Below are 24266 nucleotides of genomic sequence, written 5' to 3' on the forward strand. Positions count from 1 at the left end.
ACAGAGAGCGTACTGCGACAACCTCTGTCGGCGTTCTGTAAATTGTCGGCGCCAGCAACTGTGTGGAATGGTCGCCGGCACCAGCGTCATGCTCGACACTGGCTGTCGTCGATGCCAGAGCCCCGGCGCCCGCAAGCAGTGGCGCAGAATTGTTTTTTTTTTTTTTTAAAACAGAACAGAGACCGAAAACAAAATAGAGTCTCTGGGAATCGAAACGCTGGATCAGAGGTCTGCTCTGATACCAACTGTAAGCCTTAAACATGAATTTCTAATATCAACATGAAATTCATTATAAATTAAACAGAAGATAAATCGTACCTCCTTCCCTACGCTTCAAATTCCTTCTCTCTGTTTTCTGTTCGTGTTTGGCGCTTTCGATCTCTGAGCACTCACGGCGATGGCTCAACTGAAGGGGCTTGAGTGACGAGACAGGGGACCCAAAACCATTCTTAACCGAAGCCAACATCCCATCAAGGTTATTCATAGCTTCGTGTTACCGAGGGAGTTGCAACTGCCAGAAATTTGAGACCACGTTAATGAGAAAACCGTTTCTCATAAAAACGGTTAACAATATATTGCTGATACGATTCAAACGTTCCAGATCTTATTTCATTGGAATTTTACATCATTTTATCTCTTTTGATACTATCTTACATATCTCATCAGGATTACAAAGAAAAACAGACTGTCGGAGGAGTCAAATGTGGAACAAGAAATAAAAATGAAAACCGGACTGCCAAGACGAAAGCAACTCTCCGCACGATAAAGAGTAAGATCAGGCTTTCGTTGCTTCTACAGGAACTGCAGCTTTGCTTGCAACTATCTGCTCATCCAGGTCTCTTATTTTCAACTCAATTATGGTTTGGGAAAGCCCGGTGCCGTTGTTGCTACCAGGGAAGTCAGCATGCTTCAACATTTGCTGAGTGACTTCTCCATAAAACTTTGTAGACAGATTGCTCAGATGGCTCTCAACATAAATAAGCTCATCCAGTCTGTCAAACTGCCCATCCATCTCCAGCACAGAAACCTGGAAAAATCCAGAAAATTCATTAGGAGTTCTGTAGACCCGGAAATAATCTCAGGATTTTGAGGTGATAATCTTTGGATAAGAAGAGAGGTGAGATGAATTGGTAGAAGTTCTGTATCAGGTACCTCATGGGAGAAGTAAGAGTCAGGCCCATAGGCGAACTTGATGCCAGGGTATGAGCATGTTAGCTTCCTTCCACAAGGAATCCATGAAATAGTGGATCCCTCATCAAACAGGTAAACAGGGCTGAAATACTGGACACCTTCTTTCATTACCAACTTAACCCGCAGAACCTTTCTTTCATTGTCATCAGGGATCAGTTGTGTTGGAAGAACTTCAATAACTGCATCTGAATACTGCTTCTGTGGGTCTGCAAAAAATTATTACATTACGGAAACTGAGGAACAGATCAGTATTCTCTAGAGCAACACACAATCTTCTTCAGTTTTGAGCCAAAGATGCAAAACAGAGCCATTTAATGCAGATTGATCATAAGACACGATGTTGTGTGCATGGTAATCTCCACCTTCTTACTTCATATCTCTCTATATTCAGCTCAGCAGATCCCACTCAAAGGATTTTCAATTTAGCAGTTACAGAGGATAAGGATTTTTCACCATTGTTAGTTCAAATTCCACTGGTTTTTGCAGATAGACAGTTTGAAGTAAAATCTTACCAATAAAAGCATCAAAGTCCGGCTTCCTGGCCTCAATACTAGCTTTAATGCTTTCAAGACTGTGCCCACGTTCTGCCATGTCCCTCTACAATTTTTGTAGTGATCTTAGACGAGATGAAAAAAAATGAGCAGAAGAAATTTTCACACTTATAATGTTGCTCGCTGACCTGAATTTTCCAAGCAAACTTCACCTCATTGCTGATATCCAAGTAAATACTGAAGTCCAGGAGTACCCTTACTCGGGCATCGAACCTAACAACAAGAACAAAAGCCTGGGGTAACTGCCAAGAACTAATTATCAGTAAAACTAAAGCGAGCTAATATTTTTAAGTTTAAATTTAGAAAGTCATCAGACTGTTTTATTGCCTGGTTAACAATTAAAGAGGACAGTAATTGGATTTTTTTGGCTAGAAAAGGATTAAAGTTGGAAAGATTATGGGGATTAATCTATTTCAAGAAACCATTTATTTAATTCATCAAAGAAATTTCTGAATCCATGGGTGTTTCCAGAGAAGACTGGTGCTGCTGTATACTTATCCCATTAAACAATTTCTTGAAGCGAATGAGGCTAAGAAGAACAATTTCTATCGTCCATTGATGAGAAGACCGAAAAGGGAAAAATTTCGATTCCATTAAAAAGAAAATTGGGAAATCATTTTATCTTCTTTGGAAAGACCTAAAGCAACCGAAACTTTGATCCCCTGAAATCAATAGAAAGACGGCTTGGGAGAGACAAGTGGCAAGCATTATAGCCAGTCACAGCAGTACTTTTCCATGAAAAAAATGATAATAAACCAGAAAACAACAAAATTAAAACAGAGAGACTCCTAAAAGCAAAGTGCGTTCAAAACTTACATAGGGTGCAAACCTTCAATCACAAGAATCTTGGGTGGTTGAATGAGTTGAGGAGGATCCAACAAGCCAGAAACATGGTTATAGATGGGCTTCTCAACTGCTTTTCCCTCCTTGAGAGCCTTCACTTGCTCATACATGAGATCAAAATTGTTAGCTCTGGGGTCAAGAGCAGTCACACCTTTCTCTTTCCTCCCATTCCTGTCCAGGGAATGGTAATCATCCAGGCAAATAACAGTAGTCATGTCACTGATCAGAGTGTTGGAATCAGGATTACCCCCCTTAGGAGGCTCTACTGCCCCACCAAAAACACTAGTCAACTTCATGAAGGTACTCTTTGTAAGACGGTTCACAAACCGTCACCTAGACGGTTCATGATCTGTCATTTAAGTGACCTATCCGTCGAATTGTTTTCCACTGATGGTGGTCGCCAGTTACAACCTTCAGTTTTCTATCGGTTGGTGGTCTCATTTGATGGAGAGGAGCCTATAAAAGGGGGTCTGGTCTAGCAGAGGCATACCTGACCGTTGCCATCGACGAGCCTTTGTGATAGACGAGACGTTCTATACGCCGGAGACAATAGCCGAGAAGCTCTGTTCGCCGGAAGTTGATGCCATGTCAAGAGGTACGATTTTGGTTTATGAATTTCATATATGTTTCCGAAGTTCGGTTGAAGTATTCCTACATGTGGTATCAGAGCTTTCCTCTCTGATATGGAGTCATTTCCGTGGAGAGGAGTTTTATGCGTATGCTGTCAGCACCGACGTTGTGCATCGGTTGGCGTCGCCGACGGATGATGGCGACCGGATTTCGACAAGATGCCGACGTCAGGCAGAGGGCGACGGTGGATGCTGAGCGTCCTCTCCACTGCGCCTAGCAGGAGTCTGAGCGTGGTTGGAGGTTGAAGATCGGTCTAACTGCAGCGAGTTGGACGAGTTGACTCGTTTCGTTATGCAAGATATGTCTAACTGCAACGAGTTGGACGAGTTGACTCGTTTCGTTGTGCAAGATCGGTCTAACTGCAGCGAGTTGGATGAGTTGACTCGAGTCGGATTTTAACGAGTCGTTTGAAATGACTCGAATGAGCTGAGTCATGGCATGGACGGGTGGATCGTTTCGGTTCGCTTGTTCAAACTCGCTGAGTCGCCCGCCCGCGCACTGGCCGAGTCGACTCGGTAGGCAAAATAAAATACCCGCGCTTGCGGGGATTCGAACCCGCGTGCAGGACATAGGTAACGCCTTGTGACAATTAAGCTATCTGGTTTTATGTGTTACCGTTAGATACACAAAATATAGATTAAAATTCCAGTAATCTGTTTTTATGCAATTTTAATAATTGTGCAAATTTATTTAGGTTTTATGTATACGTCAGTTTTTTATGAATATTTTTATGTTAACTTAAATATAAGGATTATTAATTGATATTCATTTTAGTCAATTATTTTTATGTCATATTTTTTGGTATACACTTAAATAGTTGAGTAATTGCCACAACATTTTTCATTATGCAAATGTCTAGTGACATTAAGTTTAGTCACATAAAGTTACTGACATAAAAAATTGTGATTAATCATGGAGATATAATACTTTAACCCCACAGGGTAAATGTTATATTTATGTGATTAATCAGGATGGGAAAGAAAAAAAAATTTTAAAAAAATATTTTCTAGTTGCCCACAAGCCTAGAATATTCTTTGATAAACAGATTTCTAGGTCCCATCATAAAGAGACATAAATCGCATATGTGTTATAATCTGAGCCCACAGGAAAGATTATAATGACATGTTGATTTATTTGTTTGAATTATTTATATGGGTAAATATTCAAAATTTTACTTCATTGCATGTTTAGTAAGCTTGTTATCCACTTTTTGCAGCTCTTCAAATTTTATCTGTCCCACCCTTTGATTCCTCTATTGTTCCCTTAAATGGAGAAATGTGTTCCTTAGTGTGTTTTGAATATAATATGACTCATGCTTCTTATAACACTTGGTGGATTGATTCTGGTACTACAATCCATGTTGCCAACACCATGCATGGTTTCTTGAACCAACAAAAACCGACGCCAAGTGAATGCTCTATCTATTCAGGAAATAAGATGGGTTCACATGTAGAGGTGGTTGGAACTTTTTGACTTGTCCTAAATACTGGTTTTGTCTTAGACCTTGAAAGGACATTTTATGTTCCATCTTTGTCTCGAAACCTTATCTCAGTTTCCAAACTTTTACCCTTTGGATTTAGTTTTAATTTCCTTGGAAATTCCCTTCATTTGTATAAAGACCATTTTCTTGTTGGAAATGGCATTTAGGAAGACGAATTATTCAAACTTCTTTTAAACCCTACATTTGATTGTAGTCTTACTACTGTGTATGGTATTAGTGTTGGCATTAAGAGAAGTGTTATAAATGAGAAATCCTCCATGTTGTAGCATAGGAGATTAGGTCATATCTCCATTGATAGAATTAAAAGATTAGTTAATGATGGAGTCCTTGAGGGTCTTGATTTTACTGATTTTAGTACATGTGCGGATTGCATTAAAGGAAAGCAAACCAACAAGTACAAGAAAGGTTACAGGAGGAGTTCTGATGTCTTGGAAATCATACACATTGATATTTCAAATCCTTATGACCCATGTTTCACTGGTCAGAAGTATTTTATTACCTTTATTGATGACCATACATGATATATGTATCTCTATCTACTTTATGATAAAAGTGAAGCACTAGATGCTTTTAAGGTCTATAAAGCAAAAGTAGAGAAACAATTAAGTAAACAAATCAAAATCGTGAGGTCAGATAGATATGGTGAATATTATGGACTGTACACTGAAAGAGAACAATTGCCTGGTCCTTTTGCAAGGTTTCTGGAGGAGCACAGTATTGTGCCACAATACACAATGCTTGGCTCACTGTCTCAAAATGGTGTGGTTGAAAGACGAAATCGAATATTAATGGACATGGTGAGGAGTATGATTAGTAACTCCGATCTCCCATTGTCTTTGTGGAGTGAAGTTCTCAAAAATGCACTCTATGTACTCAATAGGGTTCCACCAACCAAAGCGGTTCATAAAACACCATTCGAGTTATGGAAAGGTTGGAAACCTAGTTTAAGGCATGTACATGTTTGGGGTTATCCAATTGAAGTTCGACTTTACAATCCACATTAGACAAAGTTAGACTTTAGAATAGTCAGTGGACATTTCATTGGCTATGCGGAAAAGTCTAAGGGATATAGATTTTATTGTCAATCTTGTTCGACAAGAATTGTCGAATCTAAGAATGCAAGGTTCCATGAGAATGATCAGATTAGTAGGAGTAGCCAACCTCGTAACTTGGTTTTTGCCAGTACTCCACTTGCTTCTTCAACTTCAGATTATTTGGTTGTTGTTCATAAAAATCCTCTAGATTCGATTATTCAAGTACAACCAATAGTTGAAGAAGCATCTCATCATAAAGATACTCATATAGATCAGGTTACTCAACATTCTCAACCTGAAAATATTGAAGTACCCTTAAGAAGATCTTCAAGAGTTAGAAAACCTGCACTCTCTTCAGATTATGAAGTGTACTTTCAAGAATCTGACATGGATATTTTTGTTGAAGATGATCCTATTACGTTTTCACAGGCCATGAGTGGACAAAAATCCACATTATGGAATGATGCCATGAAGGAAGAGTCGGATTCAATGGCTAAAAACCAAGTTTGGGATCTTGTTGAATTGCCTAAAGGGAGAAGGCCATTGGCTATAAATGGGTTTTCAAAATCAAAAGAAACTCTTTGGGTAATATTGAAAGATAGAAGGCAAGACTTGTAGCCAAAAGATTTACTCAACAAGAAAGCATTGATTATCACGAAACCTTCTCTCCTATTTCAAAGAATGATTCATTTCGGATAATTTTGACATTAGTAGCTCATTTTGATATGGAGTTACATCAAAAGGATGTGAAAACGGCTCTCCTCAATGGTGACCTAGAAGAAGAAGTTTACATGAAACGACCTGAAGGTTTCATTTAAGAGGGGAATGATCACTTGGTTTGTAGACTTAAGAAATTTATATATGGACTAAAACAAGCATCCCGTCAGTGGTATTTAAAATTTCATGATGTTATTTCTTCATTTGGGTTTACGGAGAATATCATGGATCAATGTATATATCATAAGGTCAGTGGGAGAAAAATCATTTTCTTAGTCCTATATGTAGATGATATTCAACTTACTTCAAGTTATTTATGATTATATCATGTGGTCAAACGATTTCTCTCATTGCAATTTGATATGAAGGATATGGGTGAAGCTGCTTATGTCATAGGCATAAAGATTGATAGAGATAGATCCTACGGGACACTAGGATTGTCTCAAGAAGCCTCTATCAACAAAATTCTAGGGAGATATTGTATGAATAATTGCTCATCTGGTGTTGCACCTATTGTGAAAGGTGACAAATTAAGAACAAGGTCCACGAAATAATTTTGAGAGGGAACAAATAAAAAATATTCCATATACTTCCGCAGTTGGGAGTTTAATGTATGCTCAGGTTTGCACAAGACCTGACATAGTATATGCAATGGGAATATTCGGCAGATATCAAAGTAATCTTGGTTTGGACCATTGGAAAGACTACAAGCTTACATACAGACGATCTGATCATCTGGAAGTCATTGGATATTCAGACTCTGATTTTGCTGGTTGCCTTGATACGAGAAAGTCGACATCGGGATATGTCTTCTTATTAGTCGGAGGGGCCATTTATTCGAGAAGTGCAAAACAATCTTTGATTGCTACTTCTACCACAGAAGCAGAGTTTGTAGCATGTTTTGAAGTGTCATCACAGGCTATATGGTTGAAGAGTTTAATTTTAGTGCTTAAAATTGTTGACACAATTTCTAAGGCATTAAGGTTTATTGCGACAATTCCGCAACAATGTTTTTGGCCAAGAACAATAAGAGCGGAAGTCGTAGTAAACATATTGACATAAAGTTTTTAGCTATTCGAGATCATGTCAAAGCAAACAAGGTGGTTGTGGAACACATCAGTACCGGATTAATGATCGCTAATCCGTTCACAAAAGGTCTACCACCTACTATTTATAAGGGACATGTTAAACATATGAGACTCAGTTCTATTATGTAATTTCTGTAATTGAGATTCCCTTTATGTTTGTATCTCAATTTTGTCAATGAAAAACTCCATTAAGTTCATTTGTGTCTTCTCTTATTTGGTTGTATACATAAAGTTTAGAGAATGACAATATACGATGATCCCGTATGAGCATTATGAAAGTTCATTCATAAAGAAATGTGTCACATAAGGTTTTCATTTAAAGGAGATAGTTACATTGTAATACATGGAAGGTAATACTTGCTCTAAAAGGATTTACCACCACTATTTATGTAATTTAATCTTCTTTGTTTGAGTATAAGGATATTATATCTATGGAAAACATTCATGAAGTTGTATCAATGATACATATTAGGTAGACCTATGGGTCAAGTGGGAGAATGTCAACTAGACGGTTTATGATTTGTCACTTAAGTGACCCATCCATCAAACGGTTTTCCACTGATGGTGGTCGCCAGTTACGACCTTCGGTTTTCCGTTGGTTGGTGGTCTCCTTTGATGGAGAAGAGCCTATAAAAAGGGGTCTGGTCTAGCAGAGGCGTGTCTGAACGTTGTTATCAACGAGCCTCTGTGATAGACGAGACGTTCTGTACGCTGGAGGCGATAGCCGAGGCTCTTTGTTCGCCGGAAGTTACGCTATATCAGGAGGTACGATTTTGGTTTATGAATTTCATATATGTTTCCGAAATTCGGTTAAAGTATTCCTACACTCTTCCCACAACCAGAATCAGCTGCCAAGCCCATAACAACAATGTCAGCAGAGCATGAAATCACTGAAACGCTTCTCCCCCTGCGGCTTCTGTATAGAACAACCTGTCTCTGATGAGAACCAACTGGGTCCTCGTCGGTTTGGTGATTCCACAGGTTGAGTTCAAAGAATGGGTGGTGTAGACCGTGCAGACCACCATTTTTCTGGGGTCTCAGACGGAGGTAAGATCCGAAATGAGATTTCTTTCTCTTTTGCAATAGAGGGAGGGTGACATGGGGAGCCTGTTGAGAAAAATAAAATAAAAATCAAATGGGCATTTCTGATCTTTACATTCCAGAAAGGGAAAAGCTGATGACCAAGGTGAGGATGGCGAGAACAGAGGTTGGGTTTTTCAATTTTTTTTTTCTTTTAATTTTCAGTGGGGAAACAAATAAATAGGATTTGATTGGATGAGTGCCCAGAGATGTCCGTTCTTTCATGGGAACGTTCGTTCCCTATCTCTTGTTTTTGACGAAGGTTAAGAGAAAGAAATTCAATGGGAGTGTAAACTCATGGCGCTTTAGTAAAGATAAGATTTTATAGTTTGCAGATTTTGTTATTTTTGCTTTCTGTGTGCTGACTTGTGGTACCGGAAGAATGAAGGAGAAGAGGAAGAACGGTGGGGGATTGCCCTGAGTTCGGATATGTGCATGACACGTGGTGGCAGGAACGTGGTGGTTTGGAGATGAGGGGATTTGAGTTTCGGATCATTTAATAGTTTGGATTCAATTATACAAAAGTGCCTCGTAAAAATCCACAGCGAATTGCAGATCGAGATCTCTGTTCAAGCTATATAAATATATTCACGTGTTTTATTTAGAACCAGTCAAAAGGGTTTGAAACCGGAGTAGACCCCTATTTGGATCAGTCTTGAATAAGATTGACGGGCTTAGGGGACCAAGTAAGAGCCTTCAAACCTTAATTGGCTTGGCGTCCGGTTGACTCTGTGACTTCCATTGTTTCTTAACGAGAATAACAAGTATCTGCCTATATATAAATAATTAAATATAGCATAATTAGTACTTTAATGTATATCTTTCTACGTATTGATTTTCGGAATCCCATATATTACATATTGGGTAAAGAAGAAAAGGAAGATGAAGAATGAAGAATGAAGAATGAAGAAGAAGAGAGGAGAAGAGGGGAGATGAGAGATGAGAGAGAGGGAGACAACCAAGAGAAGAGGAGAGAAGAGAGCACACGTTGGGGGAGAAAAGAGGAGGAATAATAGGGTTATGGATATTTTTAAACCCTTTTCCTTAACATTTATTTATATAAGCTAAAAGTAACAATATTATAAGTATACCCTTTACCGTAGTAAGAGTAAAACAGATACAAAAATCATAAACTAATTATATCAATGATACTCCAACTTATTCGTATCTTCTATGACTAAATGTCATAATTTTAAAAATTAAAATACAATAAATTAAATGACATCTTTCAAATGCTACAGATGTAAACACTTGTTTTTTTTTCTAGTGTGATATACTTTTTAAGTAAGCGGATCTGAAATGCTTTTGCCCTATTTGGAGATGATTTAGACAAAGAGTACACTAAACAAAGAGTCATCAATGGTATCCCAATAACTCACAAAGAAACGAACATATGCCAAACAACTCTTAGGATAGTAATGCATATGGAAAACATGGAATCACATAGTAAAATCAAGTGATACAAATCAATAAAGCATAAAAAAAAGAAACCATTGATTCGTTGTAGGCCAAAAGACAACATAACAAATTCACACAAAATTTAGAATGTTTATAAACAGGGATAACCATAGATAACTAAGATAAGATGACAAAAGAGGAGATGAGAAACTAACAAAATCATCAAAGTACATTTGTGACTGCAATTCTTGGAAAAGCTAACTAGCAAGCTTCTAGCATCAACTGATGTTGTGGACATGTCTTAACTCTAGATTTTGCTATTAGAACAAGCACAATTTCTGTCTTTCTATTAGATGAGCTACACTAGATTGAGGGGAAAGAGAGCTTTTAGGTTCCCACAAGGCCACGAGCACTCCACAACTAACCATAGTTGTACTGATAGAGTCAAGCATGATTTGTTTCACTCGGAAGGTTAGCTTGGGTATTAGCTACAAGCCAGCAGCCCAAGTAAGATAAAGTTTATTTGCATTGGATCCACGCGGTAAGGTCTTCCATTTACCGACTATGATTTTAACAGAATATATGTAGAATTTCTTACACAACACATATGCAGCAATTTGTTTGTCAAATTCAAGCAATAGTATTTTTTTAAGAAAAAAAATTGAAAATGAATTCAAGTAGTAACATGGATACAATTACTTAATTAATTGCCTAATTGGAGTCTCCCAACTAAACTTGGCACAAAAAACCAGCAACTTACTTTGATTTTAAAACCACCCATTAAGTAATCCCAAAGTGATGCATAATTCTAACTAACCATATAACATGTATGGGAAGGAATGAGGATTTAGTAAATGAACGAGAAGTCACTCAAAATTTGAAAGGAGGACATAACATTTCAATAATGCTTGTCTGATCTTGAAAGACCAAAACCATTCCTACCTCCTCTTGCTCAACCTCTATAATTTCTACCGTGCCCTTGAGTGGTAGAAGATGTACCCCTATTCCCTGAGTATGTGGTGGATGATACCTCAGTATGAGAGGTAGAGGAAGAATATGGTATTCAAAGTAGAGTTGCATTGATGTCATCAAATGATGGAAGTGCAGAGGAGCTAAGTAGGTGATTTTTAGTCACTTCAAGGTATAACTTAATATTGGACAATAAGATAGCAACCGCCAAGGTCTCCCTTTTTTTTCCTTGAACAAATACATCAGTTGATAGGGGCTTAACAAGTTTCCATTCCTGAATCAGCCCTTTGAATCTAGCCAAAAACTCATGCAGGTTCTCTCCTTGTTTGGTAGTAAACATATTCTAAAATACATCATATAATTTTTGTAAACTTTCGATGCTTGAATACAACTTGAAGCAAGTGTGTCTCATATCTGCCATGCGATCTCAAGGTGGACAACATTGTTAGTCACATGTTCCTTCATGATGTTAATGGGCCAACTAATAATAAGTCTATCATTCTGTTAAGGTCCCTAGTCATGGATCGAGTTACTCAGCGTGGGATTTGTGAGCCCAGCATTGTAATTGTTGAATTTATAGAAAAGAGAAATACTTCATTGACTTATTGTAATCAAAGTACATGAACCTCTATTTATAATAGAGGAAGGTAGTAGAGTCCAATTAAAATAAAACTACCTTTGTCCCAATTACACCCAAACTCTAACACTTAAAGATAAGTCCTAGCATAATTAAATGACTCAATATAGATAAAAGACAAACATAAATCAAATTAGAAATCTTCTAGGACGTGACCATAAGATAAATATGCCTTTGTGAGTTCTTCTTGATCTTCCAACTGATGTGATAAGGATGCCAACTCATGGTAATCGTTGTGGTCCTACTTCTTATGTGCTTGGGCCCATCTTGTGGGTCTTCCTTGGTTGTGTGACCCATCTTATAATACTCTTAGATATGTGGGCCTTCCTTGGTCGTGTGGGCTTGGGCATATCTTCCAACACTCCCCCTCAAGCTGGGGGTGAGAGAAGAACATGAACTCCCAACTTGTTGCAAATGATATATAAAATCTTTTTTTTTTTTGTATAATGTGGTAGATCTTCCAACACTCCCCCTCACGCTGGTGCTCTCGTTCATGAGGCCCAGATGGCATAAGAAAAATGAGAGTAAAATCACTTCAAGTTGTATGACATTGCTATTTAATCCAGTCAATTAACTCCTATCTTCTATGGGTAATGCCACTCCAATCTTCTACAGGTAGTGGGTCTATATACTGGATGTTCGACACACTCCTATCTTCTATAGGTAGTGCTACTCCTATTTTCTATAGGTAGTGGGTCTATATGCTGTTCGGAAGTGTAATAATAATAATAAAAAAAACTCCTCCATCACCTTGTACCTCCATAGGACAACGACTCTCAAGTGGTAGGAGTAATAAATGCCAATTCCTGGGGGTATAACATAGAGTTAGTAATAAACTCTTTCATCACGGTGAAATAACTCCTTACGGGTAGTGGATGTAGTAATAAGCTCCTCCGTCACGGTGATGTAACATATATTGAGGCCACCTCTTCTTCAATAATAATGTCTCATCCAAAGAGACATAATAGCAGCAACTGTATATAACATGACCATCTTCCAACTCATATAACACGAACCAAAATAATAAACCTTGTAGAATGACCCCATGAAATAATAATAATCCGATATAAATATTTTTTCATAGATGCATAAGCTTCATCTTTTGTGCTCCCCCTTTCTTGAATATTTTGGTCACATAAAACTTATCCACAACATATGGAATAAAATACCTCTTCCTTGTACTTCTTCTACTTCTCCCCCTCCAGCTGGGAGTTAATGGCAGTGATCCCAGCTTGAACCAAATATCAAAGATGCAGCAATAAGCCCAAATAATATAGATGTAGTAATAAGCCCTTAAACCAGGGAGAAGTGATATATTTTTCTGATATAGCAACTCAAACAGTGACGCAAAACAAAGGGTATAAATTCGGATTTTTCAATACAACAGAATACCAACATGACCTTTGATTCTTCCAATGCAAATATTCTTTACATATAGATCAGATTGACATGAAATTTTCTTCTTATGAAATTAGACTTAAATAAATTTCATCCAAGTATAACTTAACTTCATAAAATATAATTATCAGAAGATAAATAATCTAATATATTTTAGTCTCTGTCATCTGGCCGAACTAAGTATTGTTTCTCCTATTTTTCCAGAATGACCATTGACTCTTCCAAGATCAATATATCCTTATATAAAAATTATACCGAGAATTGGTTGAATATTTAAGAAAATAGACTTACGTATCTTTATTTTTATATATAATTCTCCATATAAAGTCTCTTTCTTGATAGCATATAATACCTCAGAAGTTGAGGATTTCTTTTGATATCTTTCTTTTTCAATCTGACATTTCTGCTTCAAATATCGATTTCTCTTAGTAGATAACTCAAATAAAAAATTGGTTGAATAGGTAAAATAATAGACTTATAAATATTTCTCCATATAAAGTCTAGTTCTTGATAGAAAAAAATACCTTGGAATCTGAAGATTGCTGCTGTTGCTTGAACCTTTTTGAAATTTGTCCTTCGCTCATTCAAATATCGATATCTCTCTGTATATAACTCCGATTGGAACAAATAGTTTTTCTTTGGAAAGTAGACTCAAATATATTTTTGTCAATATGTAATTTGAAATATGAAAAACTCTGTATAAAGGTTAAAAATGCAAAGAATACTCTGGGTGTAGGGACTGAAAAAAATAATTATGAACCTAGACTTAGTGTTTAAGGTTTAGAGAAAAGGATCACATTACCTCTGTGGGTTGACCACGTCAAATCACAGAACCTACTCTGATAGCATGTTGAATTTATGAAAAAGATAAATACTTCATTGACTTATTGTAATCAAGGTATATGAACCTCTATTTATAATAGAGGAAGGTAGTAGAGTCCAATTACAATAAAACTACTTTTGTCCCAATTACACCTAAACTCTAACACTTAAAGATAAGTCCAAGCATAATTAAATGACTCAATATAGATAAAAGACAAACATAAATCAAACTAGAACTCTTCTAGGATGTGACCATAAGATAAAGATGCATTTGTCAGTCCTTCTTGATCTTCCAACTGATGTGATAAGGATGCCAGCTCATGGTAATCATTGTGAGTCCTACTTCTTATGTGCTTGGGCTCATTTTGTGGGTCTTCCTTGGTTGTGCGGCCCATCTTATAATACTCTTACATATGTGAGCCTTCTTTGGTCATGTGGGCTTGGACATATCTTCCAACTAGAGCAATTGCTCTCGGTAAGGATGGGAAAAGAGTCTTTCTTTGGCCTGATCTCGGATGGGAGGAAATCAATCTCCTTTGACTATGTTACTATTTTCGATAAGGACAAAGAGCCCTTACTGTTGCTGCTCGGACAGGAGGGCAAAGGTTCCCCTTTTGCTCATGGCAAAGAGGGTTTGGAACCCTCTTTGCTGCTGCTTAGGTTAGGGGCTGAAAAGCCTCTAACTTGGATAGTCTTTGGATCAAAGAGTAGGGGTTCTTGACCTTCTTCTTTTTGGCCTTGAGGCTGAGACAAACTCTGACTGGTGCTGCTTGTGATAGATGGATTGAGAGACCTCAACCCTGGCTCAGAAAGAGGGATAGAGCCCCTCTATGGCTATTGGTGATGGCTGGGAGGCTGAAGCCTCTGTTTGAACTAAAAAAAGGGGCAGAAACTCCGCTCTCTTCTTCGGTTTGGATCAATGTAAACAGCAATCAAAATAGGAGAGAAGGATATTTAGATTCAAGAGGGAACCTAGACCTAGAGATCATCAAGGAGACCTTCAAACCCTAGAGCTCGTCAAGTAGAACTCCAAACCCTGCTTAACCTAATTCAAGACTTTCCTTTTTTTCTCATTCCCTTGCCCTCTAAGCAGGGTTGACGCCAACCATAGTTTTAGGGTTAATTATTATAATTATGCCCCTATGGAAATTTAACTTAATAAATAATGCATAAAAAAAAATTTAAAACAATATGGAAAGAAAGCTATTAACTCTGTAACTTAGTGCTCCTTCGTTGTATGACTCGGTTAGCTATTGAGTCCTCAACATCAGCCTCCCCTTGGAGAAAGAACTTATCCTCAAACTCGTAAGTTGGGTAGACCTGTTTGAAGGTGTCCAACTGTTCCCATGTCGCTGCATATGGCTTCGTAACTGTCCACTAGACTAGAATCTCCCACTAGTCGTTGACCAAATGGGTGTGTAACACCATGGCTGGTGTAAGAATGACGTTTGTCCACAAGAGGAAGGAATAGAGTGGTTGTGGGTGGTGATCCTGTATATGGTTTCAAGAGGGATACATGAAATACATCATGCAACTTGGTCGTGGCTGGAAGTTGTAGTTGATAGGACACTAGTCCCACACGACGAATAATGAAGAAGGGCCCAAAGTACTTGGGTGAGAGCTTATGGTGTGGCGGTTCGGCAATGGACTGCTGGCGGTACGGTTGGAGTCATAACCAAATGTAATCCCCTACCTTGTACGAGACGTCTCGGTGTCCCTTCTCATAGAAATTTTTCATACAAAACTGAGCTCGCCAGAGGCGATCTGTAATATTTTGTAATAGCTGGTCGCAATCAATGAGTGACTGGTCAATGGCATTCACGCTGGTGGACCCTGGAGCATAAGAGAGTAGCCGAGGGGGATCCCTACCATAGAGAACCTTGAAAGGAGAGGATTGCAAGACTGAGTGGAATGAAGTGTTGTAACAGTATTCAGCCCACGGTAGCCACTGAACCCAGTGTTTCGGACGATCGTCCACAAGGCACTGTAGATACATTTTGACGGTGCGGTTAACCACCTCGGTTTGGCCATCTGTCTATGGATGATATGAACAGGAAAATTTCAACTTCGTGTCGCTCAGACGAAAAAGTTCCAACCAGAAAGTACTGGTAAATACCGCATCCCGATCACTGACAATTCTGGAATGCCATGTAAGCGAACAATATGCTCAAGGAAGGTCTGTGCCACTCGTGATGCTATATGTGGATGAGCCATAGGAATAAAATGTGCATACTTGGAGAACCGATCGACCACCACAAATAATACTGGTTTTCTGGCTAACTGTGGAAGACCCTCGACAAAGTCCATCAAAATATCTGCCCAGACTTGTGTAGGGAGTGTAAGAGGTTTTAGAAGACCTGCTGGACTTAAGTGGTTGGCTTTGTTGCGTTGACGTACCTGACATGCGGAGACATATGCGACTATGGCGGTCTTCATAGCTTACCAATAAAATTTTGCTCGAACACGCTGCAAAGTTTTTTGGATGATTTCATGTGTACTGTCATGGTAGGTAGAGAGGATGGTTGGAATCAACTCGGAAGTGTGTGGTAGATAAATCTGATGTTTGTAGCAAATAAGGGAATTCTGGACAGACCACTTAGAATCCATTGTCTCCTCTGTAACATTTCTATGTAGCTCCTGTAAGACAGGAAGAGTGGCATGGGCCTCTCTCACCAAGTCTAAGATGAGGAAACAAGGCTAGATGATCGCATATATAAGCTGCTTGTGTTCAAAACGCCATGACAAGGCATCCGATGCCTTGTTTAATCTTCCCGAACTGTACTTGACTGAAAAATCAAATCCCATCAACTTACTGATCCAATGCTGCTATGGCGAAGTCATGACGCGTTGTTCAAGTAGGAATTTAAGGCTGTAATGATCAATGTGGATGAGAAATACATGGCCCCATAAGTAAGGACGCCAGTGTTGGACCGCCTTGGCCAACCCGATTAATTCTCTTTCATACACAACCAATTTGTGATGTTGTGCTGCCAACTGCGTGCTAAAATATGTAATGGGGTGTGATTGCAGCTACCAATGCCCCCTCAGGATGCGTCACACTCAACCACAAATAAGTCCTCAAAATTGGGAAGTCGTAGGACTAATGTGGAGGCTAGAGCTCATTTGAGGGCCTCAAAGGACTGTGTGACCTCATTATTCCAAATAAAGGAATTCTTCTTGAGGAGACCAGTCAATGGTGCTACCAAGGGACCGTAATTCTGAATGAATTTGCGGTAGTATCCGGCTAGGCCCAAAAAATATTGCAAAACTGAGCAAGACTGAGGCTGTGGGCAATCATGAATTACCTGAATCTTCTCGGGATCAACAGTGACCCCCGCATGTGATATAATTTGGCCGAGATAGGCGACATGTGATTCTGCAAAAGAGATTTTGGATTTCTTCAAATAAAGTTGATGGGCTTGTAACAATTCAAAAACTATCCGTAAATGCGCTAAATGCTTTTCTTCGAACTTTCTGTATATGAGTATATCATAAAAAAACAAGTACAAACTTTCGAAGATAGTTGCTAAATACCTCTTTCATTCATGCTTGAAAAATGAATGGTGCGTTTGATAACCCAAACGGCATGACCACAAACTCAAAATGGCCTTGATGTGTGCAGAAGGCCGTCTTCTCAATGTTGGAGGGGTGCATACGAAGCTGATGATATCCAGAGCATAAATCCAGTTTAGTGAAGACCCACGAACCATGCAATTCATCCAGGAGCTCCTCCACTACTGGAATAGGGAATTTATCCTTCATGGTCTAAGCATTTAACTTCCTATAACCAATAGAAAATCTCCATGTGCCATCATGTTTCTTCACGAGCAAGACGAGTGAAGAGAAAGGGGATCGGCTATTGCGAATAAGGCCTTGTTGTAGCATGGCCTGGCACTGTCGTTCGATTTCATTCTTCTATAGGTGGGGATACCGGTACGACCAAACTGCCACCACATCCAAACCTGGTTTTAAAAAGATCTTATGGTCATAGTGTCTAAAGGGAGGCAATCCAAAAGGCTCGTGGAAGAGGTCGAAGAACTCGTCGAGAAGTTTTTTGATAGTGCTGTCCGGTTGGGCTTGTATGTGAATGGTATGAAGATGGTGGGGTTTGTCCACCTAACTACCCTGTAATAGTACTTGGCGACCGCTCAATACAAAGCTCATAGTTAAAGTAGAGAAGTCCCACAGTATGAGTCCCAATGTTTGTAACCATTTTATGCCTAACACCATATCAAATCCTTCCAAAGGTATGACAAAAATTTTTGAATGAAATAAAGTCATACCAATTAAAAATTTTACCACCTTGTTGATCCCGTAGCTAGGGACTTTCTCCCCATTGGCCACTGAAACCGTGGTTGTTGGGTGTGGAAGGATCTGTAACTATAGATGTTGAGCAGCTGTCAAGCTAAGAAAATTGTGTGTACTTCCCGAATCCACTAGTCCCACAAGTTCCTGGTCGAGGACTTAAGCTCTGACTTGCATAGTTTTGGCATATTTATGCCCAGTAAAGGCATGCAGAGAGATTGCTGGTGGTTCCTCCTCAATAAGATCATCACTATTTTCTGTGTCCTCTGTTTCATCCACTTCGAGCCAGAACAACCGTTTACATCGGTGGCCTGCCCGGTATGGTTCATCACAGTTGTAGCATAGATTCTTGGATCTCCGTTCTGCCATCTCGACACTGGTTAATTTTTTGATATACTGAGGTGGGGGCTTACTAGAGCATGTATCGGCTGCCAAAGTAGTAATCGGATTATTTCTGGGTGGTGGTAATCCTAGATGAGGCACCTGAGGAAAAGTATTTTATCGCCCTTGCCAATTGGAAGAAGTGTTTCGTTCCCCTTGCCAAATTGGCTTACGATGCTGAAGTCGTTGTCATTGTTCCATTGTTCGAGCTAAATCCATTGCCCGAGCCAAATCTGGAGGTGAATGAAGTTATACCTCTAACCTCAGAGATTCAATGAGGTCTGCTATAAATAATTTGACCTATTGGTCGACTCGTACTAACCGGCCAATGAGAACCAATTTTTCTTGGAACTATTTTTGATATAGTTCAACAGACCCGGTTTGTCTCAACAGGACCAAATCTCCCAAGGGGTTGCTGTGGGCGGGAGGGCCAAATCGAATTGTGCATAACTCTTTAAATTTCTCCCAATTCAACACTAATCTTTCTAGTTCCACCTAGTAAAACCATAGTTGTGCCTCATCTTACATGTGGAAGGCGGCAAGTCCCACCTTGTCAAACTCAGCAGTCCCTTGATTTTAAAAAAAAATTCTCACATCTATGCAACCAAATTAAGGGATCGACTGACCCAGTAAATGTAGAAAAATCCAATTTTGTGTACTTTGGTATTGTACCTCCACTTTACGGTGCTTGGACAGCGATGCGCCCAACAAACTGCTCCTCCCTTCGGCTGTGTGAATGGTTCTCCCCCTTTCGGTCTGGGATAGAGTGTCTCTCTACCATGAGATCTGATATCATGCTAGTGAGTTGCAGGATTTGCAAACTCATTCCAGGAAATTGTTCCAACTTTTCTCGTGCTTCAGTCTGTTGATCTTGCATCCCTTTAATTATGCTTCTAAGTTCTTTATTGCTGGATAAATCCCCCATGTTACCCTGCTCTGATAGCAAATTTTTAAGGTCCCTAGTCATGGATCGAGTAACTCGGCATGGGATTTGTGAATCCAACACTATAATAGAGCAACTACTCTCGATAAGGATGAGAAAAGAGTCCTTCTTTGGCCTGATATTAGATAGGAGGAAAGCAACCTCCTTCGTGAGACTATGCTGTTTTTTTCGGTAAGGGCAAAGAGCCCTTACTACTGCTGCTCCGACAGGAGGGGAAAGGATCCCCTTTTGCTCATGGAAAGAGGGTTTGGAGCCCTCTTTGCTGCTGCTAAGGTTAGGGGCTGAAAAGCCTCTAACTTGGATAGTCTTTGGATCAAAGAGTAGGGGTTCCTAACCTTCTTCTTGCTGGCCTTGAGGCCGAGACAAACTCTGAATGGTGCTGCTCATGATAGAGGGATTGAGAGATCTCAACCCTGCCTCAAAAAGAGGGATAGAGCCCTTCTATGGCTGCTGGTGATGGCTGGGAGGCTGAAGCCTCTGTTTGAACTCGAAAAAGGGGCATAAACTCCCCTCTCTTCTTCGGTATGGATCAATGTAAACAACAATCAAAATAGGAGAGAAGGATATTTTGATTCAAGAGGGAACCTGGACCTAGAGTTCATGAAGGAGACGTCCAAACCCTATAACTCATCAAGGAGAACTCCAAACCCTATTTAACCTAATTCAAGACTTTCCTTTTTTCTCATTTCCTTGCCCTCTAAACAGGGTTGATGCCAACCATAGTTTTAGGGTTAATTATTACAATTCTACCCCTGGCAATTTAACTTAAATAATGCATAAAAACGAATTTAAAACAATATGAAAATAAAGCTATTAACTCTAGAACTCAGTCCTCCTCCGTTGTATGACTCATGACTCAGTTAGCTATTGAGTCCCCAACACTTATGCCGTTTGACATAAGAACTATCATCTTCATCGTATGGGTGGATATGGTTTAGACAAATATCCTAAGAGATCTCTAGTGTTCATGAATCTCTTAACCGTCTAAGCCCAACTCAAGTAATTTGATAACCCTCACAAGGGTATTGTGGTAATCTTTAGAAAATCACCTTTGCCACTAATATTCACATAATCTTCATCCATCACTAGGAAATATTCAAAAAAACGTGGTTTATCAATTTCAACCAAACCAATTGACCCAACCAAGAAGTGAAGAAGAACCAAGCCAAAAAACTGAGCCAAGCATTGATTTCAAACCAAATCAAGCATGTAATATCTGATTTTTTTAACTTCTCATGCTCATCCAAATCTTGTAAAACTGATTCATAATATTTCTTAATTAAGAAGGAATTATACCAACAAGAGAAATATCAAGAGATGATTGACAACTTAGAAGATCTTCTTAAAGAAGAAAACTTCCCTTCTATGGCACTTGAGCGAACTAGCAAGATAATATCACAATTTTTTATTTGTCTTTTGTTTTCCTAACCAATTTAGGATGAAATTTCAGAGAATAAATCAATAGATGAAGCCTTAAAATAGATCAATCACAGAAAGACATGATCACAATCTTCAAGGGCGCCAACTTCATGGAGGAAAGAAACTTTCCTTCTATGCAAGAGTGTCAGATTTGTGATTGAAATCACACCCAAATTTTATTTTTCTCCTTGATTTTTTAGGTAAGATACTCTTGAGGATAAAACCACCAATGGAAGATATCAAGGATAAAAAAATCCTGCAAGAAGAAGCCAGCGCCTTTTTCAAAAATAACTTCTCTCGGTTACCAGAAAATCAACCTCTACCTATCTCTTTAGAGAGAAAAACAAGCAAACAACAATATAAACTAGTATTGAACGAATTTAATCATAGTTTGATCATGATAATACTCATATACATCAAGAGGACAAGAAAAATCCATCCAACATATGTTTCTCTAAGAGAGAAAATCCAACTTATGATAATTCAACATAAGCTCAAACCGAGCATTTTTTTGAATGAAAAATAAATCGAACACAAGACATTTTTATGCCTGAGATGAACCACGAATATTTTATAGAAATGAGTAATGTTGGAAGATGGGATCAAGCCCAAAAGCTCAAAGCTAGAAGCCCACACGTCAAAGGAGTGGCAAAGTGGTAATTTATGATAAGTTCCATAAGGAAGGCATAGAGATGTAAATACGTTGTCTAATTATGTCTTTTAATCTATTGAGTTGTAGCCCTATGTGCATTGTAACACTATAAATAAGAGTTTTGACTAAAAGGTAAGGTGTTCAAGCCTTTTCCTCTTTTTCATAATTCGTCCAGCCACCCTCTCTTCTCTCTTGACGCATTCTCTCTTTCCCTTAATCCAAACTCTCCTCTCTCACGTCCTTCTCCTTCTCCTCTCCTCTCTGCTCTCTCCTCTCTCCTCTCTCTCTCTTCTCTCCTTCTTCTTCCACATTAACCTAGAGTCCTTCTCATGGGATCCTAACTTCTACATGGTATCATAGCTTGGAGTTTAGGATCCCTATTCAAGTAGTTATGTCATCCATTCAAGAATTTGTTTATAGAAGGAGTTTTGCCATGAAGAGATAGGTAAAGTTTGTTTTTTTTCATATTCCTTCTTTACGGTTTCTATTTTTTTCTATTACTGAATTCTTGAGTCACATCAAGTCAGGATAATCTTCATAAACATTGTGAAGATTTATCTTTTGTGACTAAAAGGTTGTTATAGTCTTGATCATCTTGTAGAAAAATTACATGATTGATCAAAAGTTATTTTTTTTTAGTTTTTTATGATTTGGATTCCATTACCTTTATGTAACCTAGATCAAACATCGTTGATATGGGATTCCAGCATATGTCTAATGTTACTCATGGGATTGGATTATGTTGTTGGATGACCGTCATTTGGTAAGAATTTCAGCATTTACTTATTCCTATTTATTGGAAGATGGCTCCAACCCACACGACCAAGGAAGACCCACATATCTAAGAGTATTATAACATGGGCCACACGACCAAGAAAGGCCCACAAGATGGGCCCAAGGACCCGCAATGATTACCACAAGCTAGCATCCTTATCACATAAGTTGGAAGATCAAGAAGGACTCACAAAGACATTTTTATCTTATGGTCACGTCATAGAAGAGTTCTAGTTTGAGTTATGTTTGTCTTTTATCTATATTGAGTTATTTAATTATGCTAGGACTTATCTTTAAGTGTTAGAGTTTGGGTGTAATTGGGACAAAGATAGTTTTATTGTAATTGGACAAAGGTTCATGTACTCTGATTATAATAAGTTAATGAAGTCAATGAAGTGTTTCTCTTTTCCATAAATTCAACTTGGTATCAGAGCAGGTTCTATGAGTTGACTTCGTCAACCCACAGAGATAAACCCTAAACCCTAAGTCTAGGTTCGTAGTTATTTTTTTAAGTCCCTACACCCGTTGTTTACTTTGCATTTTTCACTTCTATACTGAGATTTTCATATTAAAAATTATATATTGACAAAAATATATTTGAGTCTAATTTCCAAGAAAAAATGATTTTTCCAATCGAAGTTATCTACAGAGAGATATCGATATTTGAATAAGCGAAGGTCAGCTTGCAAAAAAGTTCGAGCAGCAACAGACAGTTTCAGATTTTGAGGTATTTTATGCTACCAAGAACTAGACTTTATATGGAGAAATATATATATGAAAATAAATATCTGTATGTCTATTCTTTTACCTATTCAACCAATTTTTTATCTGAGTTATCTTCAAAGAGAAATCGATATTGGAAGCAGGAAGGTCAGATTGAAAAAGTGGTTCGAGCAGCGGCAGAAAGCTTCAACTTCCGAAGTATTTTTTTCTATCAAGAAAGAGACTTTATATGGAGAATTATATATCAAAAGAAAGATATGGAAGTATATTTTTTTACCTATTTAACCAATTCTAGGTATGAGTTTTTTATAAGGAGATATTTATCTTTTAATAGTCAATGGTCATTCTGGAAAAAAATGAGAAACAATACTTAGTTCGGCCAGATGACAGAGACCAAAATATATCAGATTATTTATCTTCTAATAATTATATTTTATGAAGATAAGTTATACTTGGATAAAAGGCACTTAAGTCTAGTTTCATAAGGAGAAAATTTCATGTAAATCTGATCTATATTTAAAGATATATTCACATTGGAAGAAACAAAGATCATGCCAGTATTTTTTTGTATTGAAAAATCTGAATTGATGCCAATTGTTTTGTGTCACTTTTTGAGTTTATATATAAGGAAAATATCTCACTTCTCCATTTTTTGAGGGCTTATTTATACATATATGTTATTTTGGTTTATTTCTACATCTATGATATTTGGTTCAAGTTGGAATCACTGCCATTACTTCCCAGCTTAAGGGGGAGAAGTACAAGAAGTACAAGAAAGAGGTATTTTATTCCTTACATTGTGGATAAGTTTATGTGACCAAAATATTCAAGAAAGGAGCATAAAAGATGAAGCTTATGCATCTAAGAAAAAATATTTATATCGGATTATGATCATTTCATGGGTCCTTCTACAAGGTTTATTATTTTGGTTTGTGTTATATGTATTGGAAGATGGTCGTGTTACATTACAGTTGTTGCTATTATGTCTCTTTGGCTGAGGCATTATTATTGAAGAAGAGGTGGCCTCAGTACCTTTTCTCATACCATAATTTATTTGACTCTAAAAAATATCATGATTGGGATACCATGAGAGTCGGTGTCCGGATTGGGACACCATTATAAATTTAACTCTAAAAAATATCACAGTTGGGATACCATGATAGTCAGTGTCTGGATTAGGACACCATTATAAATAAACCCACCACCCCAC

General features: G+C 38.2%; 1 pseudogene; it reads right to left on the reverse strand.

Annotated features, from left to right (window-relative positions):
* Window positions 1-775: 775 nt before the first annotated feature.
* On the reverse strand, window positions 776-8580 carry LOC137949105 (phosphoribulokinase, chloroplastic-like; annotated as a pseudogene).
* Window positions 8581-24266: the final 15686 nt, after the last annotated feature.

The sequence above is a fragment of the Aristolochia californica genome, unplaced genomic scaffold (assembly GCF_029961685.1).
Source record: "Aristolochia californica isolate CCGP_79_NKW_82.1479 unplaced genomic scaffold, dmAriCali1.0.hap1 SCAF_13, whole genome shotgun sequence".
Taxonomy (NCBI): Eukaryota; Viridiplantae; Streptophyta; class Magnoliopsida; order Piperales; family Aristolochiaceae; genus Aristolochia; species Aristolochia californica.